Raw genomic sequence first — 9,176 nt, 5'->3', positions numbered from 1 at the left:
CCTTGGAGTGCAGGTTCATTGGTCCTTGAAAGTAGAGTTGCAGGTAGATATGATAGTGAAGAAGGCGTTTGGTATGCTTTCCTTTATTGGTCAGAGTACTGAGTACAGGAGTTGGGAGGTCATGTTGCGGCTGTACAGGATATTGGTTCGGCCATTTTTGGAATATTGCATACAATTCTGGTCTCCTTCCTATTGGAAGGATGTTGTGAAAATTAAAAGAGTTTAGAAAAGATTTACAAGAATATTGCCAGGGTTGGAGGATTTGAGCTATAGGGAGAGGCTGAACAGAGGGTTGGAGGATTTGAGCTATAGGGAGAGGCTGAACAGGCTGGGCTATTTTCCTTGGAGTGTCGGAGGCTGAGGGGTGACCTTATAGAGGTTTATAAAATCATGAGGGGCATGGATAGGATAAATAGACAAAGTCTTTTCCCTGGGGTAGGGGAGTCCAAAACTAGAGGGCATAGGTTTAGGGTGAGAGGGGAAAGATATCAAAGAGACCTAAGGGGCAACTTTTTCATGCAGAGGGTGGTACGTGTATGGAATGAGCTGCCAGAGGAAGTGGTGGAGGCTGGTACAATTGTAACAATTAAAAGGCATCTGGATGGGTATATGAATAGGAAGGGTTTGGAAGGATATGGGCCGGGTGCTGGTAGATGGGACTAGATAAGTTGGGATATCTGGTCAGCACGGACGAGTTAGACTAAAGAGTCTGTTTCGGCACTGTAGACCTCTACGACTCTATTACTCTACGAGAGGGTTCTCAGGGGGCTACTCATCTGTTAGCTTTACATTAGCAGTCGAGAAAATTTAATAAAGGATGTGATGAATGATTACTGTATATTCAAGATTTGATTGTGTATGCTCAGCATGGACTTTTGAATCAGGAATTTCTTTGACAAAGTTTTTAGAGTTTTTTGAGGAGGTTACTGATAGAATTGATAAGCGGGGGGGAAAGACAGTGGACATCTTATACTTGGAATTTCAAAAAATGTTGTTAAAGTTCCCCACAGAAGATTGGTTAGCACAGAAAAGCATCAGGAATAAGAGGAAATGTACTGACATGGATTACATATTGGTTAATAAGCAGAAAACTGTAGGACAAAGTGGGTCATTCTCTCATTGGCAGGCTATGATTTCTGGAGTACCACAAGGCTCAAAACATGGGCCCCAGCAGTTCCCAATATTTATTAAGGATTTGAATGTTGGATGAAACGTAATATTTCCAGGTTTGCAGATGGTACAAAGATAGATGGGAATTGTGTGCTGTGATGAAGATGCAAAGTGGCTTCCAGAGGATTCGGACAGGTTTAATGTCCAAATATATGGCAAATGGAAGACAATGTGGGGAAATATGAAGTTTGATAGGAAGATGTGCAGATTATTTCATAAATGGTAAGAGAATAGAATGTGTAGATGTTGGAGAAATTAGCCCAATGAAGCAAAGATCACAAAACACAGATTGAAGTGAAATTAACAAACAGTTTATTAACACAGCAATATTGCGGAAGAGAAATTGACCAAGCTGAAACAACACAGACAATTTGTCCAGGTAGCTCAGGGTAGCTCTCTTGCCTGAGCAGGGAGTCAAGCCAGGTTTTATTGGAATCTTGTACAATGATATTAATTAAAAATAGGGAAAATACAATGCATTTGATAATTAAGTAATCCAGTTATGATGGTGATAACTGCAAGGCAGCTATAGAAGAATTTCCTGATTGTAGATACAATGAAGCATCCTGCAGCATCAATCTGTTTTTAATGGGATCAGGAGATTCCAGTTCTGTTCGAGGGGAGGTGAGAATGTCCCTTTCCTTGGTAGTAAGATGTTTCCATTGTAATTCTCCTGTGAGCAGGGTATTCTGGTGCTGATCTGTTCTTTGTGTGGCTTTGGTATCACTGGGTTATAAGAGAGCCCTTATGGCTTTGGGACAGCTGTGTTGATCGGGGTTCAGGAAGCCTATTATTAGTTTATCTTGGGAAGTGTACTCCCTGGTCTGCGAGTAACTATGGTCATGTCTGGTTTCTCTTGTCAGCCTGTTTGGCCAATGTTGAGGCATTCTGGGTGTTTCTTGTATGGTTTGGATAGGCTTGATTTTCTGTGTTCTTTGTGTGGGCATGCTATGTGTAAGCAGGGTGGCAGATCTTTTCCCACAGTAGATGTAGAAAGTGACCTGGATATTCTTGACAGTAAGTCACAGAAGGCTGTCATGATGGTATAGCAAACAATTGGTAAGGCCAAAAGTTTGTTAGCTTTTATTACAAGAGGACTTGAGTAACAAAGTAGTGAAATCTTGTTTCAATTGTATAGAACTCTGGATATAATGCTCCTGGGGTACTCTGTAGTTTTGGTCCCCTTACCTTAGGGAGAATATAATTACTATAGAAGAAGGAGTGCAATGAAGGTTAACCAGACTTGTTCCTGGAATGGCAATACTACACAATGAAAAGACACTGGGGAATTGAACCGTATTCTTTAGAGTTTTTGAAGAATGGAGGGTGATCTCATTGAAACACACAAAACATTTCAAGGGATAGACGTGATAGGATAGGTAAGAAAATTCCCCTGATTAGGGAGTCTAGAATAAGGGAACACAATTTACAAATGAGGGGGATGTCACTTTGGACCAAAGTAAGGAGCTTTGTTTTTATTCAGAGGACTGTGAATCTTTGAAATTGTCTACCATAGAGGGCAGTGGAAACTCACTGAGTATGCTTACAGTGAAAATTGGCTGGATTTCTACTACCAAAGATGTAAAAAGAACATTGTAATAAAGTGAGAAAAGACAATAAACTGGATGATCAGCCATTATTGTGTTGAAAGGTGGAGAAATTTTGATAGCTAAGTGACCTACTCCTGCTCCTATGTCCCATGTGCCAATTTTGGAGGATTTCACAAAGTGTACTCCACAAGTGTAGCCAATCTGTCTCATCAAAAATAATAAGTGCTACAGGAAAGATGTTGTGAAACTTGAAAGGGTTCAGAAAAGATTTACAAGGAATTTGCCAGGGTTGGATGGTTTGAACTATAGGGAGAGTCTGAATAGGCTGGGACTGTTTTCCCTGGAGCTTCGGAGGCTGAGGGGGTGACCCTATAGAGGTTTACAAAATCATGAGGGACATAGATAAGGTGAATAGCCAAGATCTTTTCCCCTGGGTATGGGAGTCCAAAATTAGAGAATATAGGTTTAAGGTGAGTGGGGAAAGATTTAAAGTGGACCTGAGGGGCAGCTTTTTCATGCAGTGGGTTATGCATATATGGAATGAACTGCTGGAGGTGTGGAGGCTGGTACAATTACAAATTTTAAAAGGCATCTGGATGGGTACATGAATAGGAAGTATTTAGAGGGTCATGGGTCAAATGCTGGTAAATGGGACTAGATCAGTTTAGGATATCTGATCAGCACAGACGAGTTGGACCGAAGGGTCTGTTTCTGTGCCATATAACTCTATGATTGTATGATTCGGTGAGATGAGAGAAGTGAGTGAGTAGAAGGGACAATTAATTTTTGTTTTGTCTACAGCGGTACGGGGGTAACATGGTATTGAAAGATCCAACAGTCAGAGATTACAGCTCAATGATATATACCAATATTACTTTCACAAGAGCACCAATGTCCAAACTAACATTAAGTTATTTGTTTACAAAGCATATCATGCTTCCATCAATACGTAATGCTTCAAGTGGTCCAAGTTAAGGTGGAGTCGGAGATCTTTATACCATCATGATGATATGATGAAGATGTTTCTTAAAGATGTAGTAACTGAATTATAACACAACACTGCTCTTTTACAGGTTCTTCAAACACTGGAACATGACTTTTGACAAGGAAGGCAGTGGGATGTCTCTTCATGGATCTTTCACATTGTTGGCCTGATCCCTGCTGCACACATTGAGATTGTAAATTAGTACATGTTGTAGCAATACTGATAACTTCTTCCCCCACTCCCAGCACACACATTACAGCAGAAAGGCAGCATTGTATGGAGGATAATGGTGCAGACATTTTATAGTCCATGTGTGAAAATAGAAGCTCTTGAACTTTGTGCAGGCTGTGGAACCTTGGAAAATAATTGCAAACTGTGGAAATTATTTGAATCTTTACAACTTGCCTGGTATTACTTGTGTTTCACAATCATTACTAGGATTAATTTTTAAGATTGAGTGATATGGTCAAGATTGATCATGGCTAGGATTGTTAGTTGGCACAGTTGGTCAATGTATGAAGTCCTCACACAGCATTATATGTGATAATAAACATCTTTAATTTGAATTATGTGAGAGTCGTCAAACATTACTGCCCTTTAAAGGATCTGATGTCAATAACAAGTAGAGTTCACTCCCTCAGAGTGGGAAAAAAACAATGACGGCCCATTCTCGGTGTGGTAACAGTTCTTTACCATTTCAATGACACACTCATGACTTAGATCAAGATGGAAGGTAACCTAGGGAGCACTTCACTGAGTAAGTCACAGGCTCAGCCTCAGTCTAGGTGAAACACTGCTCCCCAGACCTTCATTTCCACATATGCTTTGCCCTTCCTGTCAACCCCTTCAGCTTTTCTCTTCCTCAAGTTCTCACCCAAATCCTTTATTTAGGTGCTCAACTCCCCACTTTAACCCCTGAGCCACAGACATATGGCTTCTTACGCCAAGCATTACTATGCACTGTCACCTTACTGTCAAAGCCAGGGTGGCAGTGGTCATTGATGACCTCCCCCTCTCACAGTACCCCTTGCTCTCATGTGGTCTATCATCTCCACCTTTGTAGGTTGAGTTGACCCCTTCAACTGCCTTCGCCAATGTTCTCACCATAACAGTGACTCCCTGATAACCGACTTTGGCTCTTAGCAGTCGGATAGTCTGACCAGCTGAGAGTGACAACCTTGCCAGATTTCTAACCTGACCCCTGACTGATTTCTATGCAGCTCTATGATTGATGTATCACTAATCACAAGACAGGTTGCACTGGAGCTGCAGGATTGACTATGGCCCACTCCCCAGATTGCAATGATACAGAATCCCTGACCCTGACCACCCAAACAGCTGACTGACAGTGTCCAAGCCCCTGGATTGAGATCAAACAATATTCTTGACTTCTTCTGCTGGTCCACCCTGACTGAAACAGCTCTCCTTAATGATCAGCCCTCCTACAAGATGATCAGAGGATTAGATAGGGTGGACAGTGAGAGTCTTTTTTCTAGGATGATGACATCTACTTGTATGAGGGGGCATAGATGCAAATTGAGGGTTGATAGATTTAAGACAAATGTCAGAGGCAGGTTCTTCACTCAGAGCGGTAAGGGCGTGGAATGCCCTGCCTGCCAATGTAATTAACTAGCCACATTAAGGGCATTTAAGCAGTCCTTGGATAAGCATATGAATGATGATGGGATAGTGTAGGGGCTTAGATTAGTTCACAAGTCAACGCAACATCAAGGGTCGAAGGACCTGTTCTGTGCTTTATTGTTCTATGTTCTATGTTGACTTGACACAAGTCTAATTCCTAAGATATTGGGACATGGCCATTTGGTTGAATCACATGCAGTGTGTTTGCTGTGTAAGCTGCTGGCACATGTTAGAGGCGTGAGATTGATGTACCACACTGCCATACAGCACGATGTCCACCCCCTGACTGATGACTGCTGGCAAAAATGACAAGCTGCATGGCTTGGTGCTTGCACTAAAAGACAAAGTATTATGAGTATGTCAGTTCTAACTGAGGCAGCAACGTTCAAAGCAGACAAGCCATGAGTATCCAGGTCAGCCCAAAGTAAGTGAACACTAAGAAAGCTAAATTGGTGCCTGTCTCTGTGCATAAAGCGGCCTAGCAGTAGCATTGCAGTGAAAGGTGCTGATGCATATCCAAAGTGCAACTGGAAAGTGGAGAATTGTATTCTAAGTGGTTTGGAGATGTGTCATGGTGATGTGATGAGGCTGGTGGTTGTCCAATACCAACCATTTGTGCGCAGGGGCAGAGACAGGCAGTTATTGCCATGGAGTGTACTTGGAGATATTAGAGAATCCTGGCCACGAATGAGGCCTAGAGGTGCAAGTGGTAAGCGAGAACCACAAAGTACTCACTAAGATTTTTACATTGGGTAATGTTTCTTTCTAATTTCGGTCTGCCTGATAAAATGGCAAATTGCATGAAAACGAGGCAACATTACTTAATAACATGGTGTTAATACATGGAAATAGGCCTCATGTCATTCACTGGTGAGATTTTCATCTTGCTAATCAAACCTTGCATGGAAAATCAGACTTTTATCCCTTGATGTTGAGAATCTCATTTTTCTGATCTTGCCACATTTTCCAAACTGACTAAACAATACCGCACCACTGATTATCTGAGCTCACATTAAGCTAAATGAATGGGGGGTGGGGGAGACAAAAGGAGTGACACGGTGGCTCAGTGATTAGTACTGCTGCCTCACAGCGCCAGGGACCCAAGTTCAATTCCAGCCTCAGGCAACTGTCTGTGTGGAGTTTGCACATTCTGCCTGTGTCTACGTGGGTTTCCTCCAGGTGCTCAGGTTTCCTCCCACAATCCAAAAACATTCAGGTTAGGTAAATTGGCCATGCTAAATTGTCCATAGTGTTAGGTGCATTCGTCAGAGGGAAATGGGTCTGGGTGGGTTACTCTTCGGAGGGTCGGTGTGGACTGGTTGGGCCGAAGGGCCTGTTTCCACACTAAGTTATAAAGAGCAGCTCGCTTCATAGAGTGTGTCATTCTTCAAGTGACCTGAATTAAGATGGAGTCCAAGATCTTTACAACTTTGGGTCACATGCTACAATACAGTGATGATATCATGAACATGTCTCATAAACACATACTGATATGCTGTCTGTGAGTCATACAACAGCTATTGGTCCCTGTGTGCTCAGTGGCAGGTCTTTGCTGGAGTAATATAAAAATAGTCCCAGTGATCCTATATTTTCATCATGTCACTGCTTCAAATATTTATCCATTTTTTTGTGAGAATTTGCATTAGCCTCTGCCTCCACCACGTTCCATGCTAAATTATTCCATACATAAAAAAATCCTATCACCTCGAAAACTGCTCCATCAAACAGTTGCAGGGCAGGTAAAATAATGTTTAACTACAAAGTAAAGCTCTCTGAAGTTTCCCAGTTCAGGTAACACATTGATTAGTCCCAAAGTATAACTGTCTCTTCACTTTTCCATCAAATAAAAATGTCACAAACCACATGAGCTAGATTCAGATTAACTCTCCCTCTGTCCTGTTCCTCCAAACACTCCCTGATGAAAAATGTCCAGAGTTAAGTGTCCATCTACACAATTAAATCAAAGATTCCTAAGGCCGATTCATGCAAGTACACTTGGAATACTTGTCCACCTGTGAAGCTCATGCTGATTGGGGATATATAATCTTTTGCTGCCCTCTTGTGCTTCTATTGTTTTTAATGAGACAGTGTTTCTGAAAACCTTTTGAGGAACTGCTTTGATTAGTAAAGTGCAATGTCAGCATTTCTCTGTTGCAATCCAGCTCTTCACATGATACAATCAACACAATGCAGTAAGCAAGAGGCTTGGCAGATACCTCCCAAATGTCCTGCTCATCTTTCATGTGTCAGCTCTAGACAGCAGCTCATCTTAAGCATGGAGTGGTTTGTTTTTTGGAAAAAAAGTAAGTGTAAGTTTTGAAGTAGGAAATATGATTCATTTTAAAAGGGAATACAACTTCAATTTCAGGATATATCACATACAATCTAATCCAGTCTGGTGCGTTGTCACCCTTATGCCTGCATACAGAGGAATCTATTATAAATTATTCACAACATAGAAACAGGCCATTAAACCCAACAGATTTATGCCAATTTTTACACTTCATAGAGTCTACATCTATCTATTTTGATTCACGAGTACTTAAGAGTTATGTGTTTTTATACTCAATCAGCATTTTGTTTTATGAAAGAATTTGTTTTCTAGCTATTCTTTAAGTAGTGTATGAAGACAGTACTGGTTTGCTACTGATTGAGCTATCCACATTAGAACGTGTTTGTTTCTCAGTTGGCTCAAAGTATTTGATCTTACTAATAATTCATTGCTACTGTGATTGATGACTATTCAACTTGAGTCCCCAATTTGTTTCTTATTGTTTTCCTAAATCTAACAGAAGGACATGATCTGTTTGGAAAGATGTAGAGGCAATAGGGTAGTGGTGATAGGATATTTTAATTTTCTCAACATAGACTGGGATACACTTAGTGTCAGAGGTCTGGATGGGGTAGAATTTGTAAGAAGCGTCCAGGAGAGTTTTCTAGAGCAGTATGTCAATAGTCTGACGAGGGAGGGAGACATTTTGGACCTGGTATTGGGGAATGAGCCAGGCCAGGTGGTAGAAGTTGTGGTGGGGGATTTCTTTGGGAACAGTGACCACAATTCTGTAAGTTTTAGAATACTTGTAGACAAAGATGAGAGCGGTCTGAAGGGAAGAGGACTAAACTGGGCCAAGGCCAATTATATCAAAATTAGGCAGGAGCTGGGAAATGTGGATTGGACACAGCTATTTGAAGGGAAGTCCACATTTGAGATGTAGGAGGCTTTCAAAGATAGGTTAACGGTAGTGCAGGATAGGCATGACCTGTTGAAGGCAAAGGATAGGGAAAGCAAAGGATAGGGAAGGCAAAGGATAGGGAAGGCAAGATTCATGAACCTTGGATGACAGGAGAAATTGTGCGGCTAGCAAAGAGGAAAAGGGAAGTGTACATTAAGTCCAGGCAGCTAAGAACAGAATGGGCCCTGGAGGAATATCGGAAGAGTAGGACCAATCTTAAACGAGGAATCAAGCGGGCTAAAAAGGGTCATGAAATAACTTTAGCGAGTAGAATTAAAGAGAATCCAAAAGCATTTTATTCTTATATAAGAAGCAAGTGGGTAACTAGAGAAAGGATTGGTCCACTAAAGGATAATGAAATAATGTGTGTCGAACCTGAGAGAATGGGTGAGATTCTGAATGATTACTTTGTATCAGTGTTCACTGAGGAGAGGAACATGATAAATGTTGAGATTAGACTTAGAAGTTTGTTTAGTCTGGATCACATTGACATAAGTAGGGAAGTTGTGTTGGGTAGGCTAGCAATTATTAAGGTGGACAAATCCCAGGACTGGATGGGATCTATCCTAGGTTGCTGAGGGAGGTGAGAGAGGAAAT

This window comes from Chiloscyllium plagiosum, chromosome 12 (assembly GCF_004010195.1).
Source record: "Chiloscyllium plagiosum isolate BGI_BamShark_2017 chromosome 12, ASM401019v2, whole genome shotgun sequence".
Classification (NCBI taxonomy): domain Eukaryota; kingdom Metazoa; phylum Chordata; class Chondrichthyes; order Orectolobiformes; family Hemiscylliidae; genus Chiloscyllium; species Chiloscyllium plagiosum.
This window is presented reverse-complemented; position numbering follows the sequence as displayed.